The sequence below is a fragment of the Formica exsecta genome, unplaced genomic scaffold (assembly GCF_003651465.1).
Source record: "Formica exsecta isolate Colony F162 unplaced genomic scaffold, ASM365146v1 scaffold72, whole genome shotgun sequence".
Taxonomy (NCBI): domain Eukaryota; kingdom Metazoa; phylum Arthropoda; class Insecta; order Hymenoptera; family Formicidae; genus Formica; species Formica exsecta.
Window position 1 is genome coordinate 3,331,050 of NW_021853485.1, and position 530 is coordinate 3,331,579.

The 530-nt window shown below is 43.8% G+C and overlaps 1 protein-coding gene across 2 annotated transcripts in view; it reads left to right on the forward strand.

Moving 5' to 3' along the window:
- Positions 1–530, forward strand: part of LOC115243471 (homeotic protein spalt-major-like) — a 110,104-nt gene that overhangs the window by 2,591 nt on the left and 106,983 nt on the right. The window lies entirely within an intron of this gene.

Below are 530 nucleotides of genomic sequence, written 5' to 3' on the forward strand. Positions count from 1 at the left end.
CCCTCTCGGGTAATACACTCGATTCGCTAAATGCATTGGAGCCCGGATTCACGAGCACTTTCCGTCGGATCGAAGCGCGCCTGCCGTCTCGCGAATCCACTTCGATAAACGGACCTGTCTCGGCGTAACATCAAAGCCAGGCCTAAGAAACGGCCGATAAAACGCTTCCATCTCGCTGCCCGATCCCGACTGTGAGTCTCGTCGCGCTTTCCGTAGGGACGATTAAACAAGTTTCGTACCTTACGCGAAGTTGGCGTGCGTAATTCGATTGTAATTCGATTGGAAAATCTCTCTCCGGTGATTTTTATACACTAGATGAGAAACGAAATCTTGCGCAACAATACTTTCGAGCTTTCTATTAAGATTTCAATAATGAAATTGATACACGTATACACTTGTTACAGTGTGTTAAATATTGCAGGGCAAGATATGAAATCTTGCACTTTCGAGCTTTCTATTAAGATTTCAATAATGAAATTGATACACGTATACACTTGTTACAGTGTGTTAAATATTGCAGGATTGCAGGG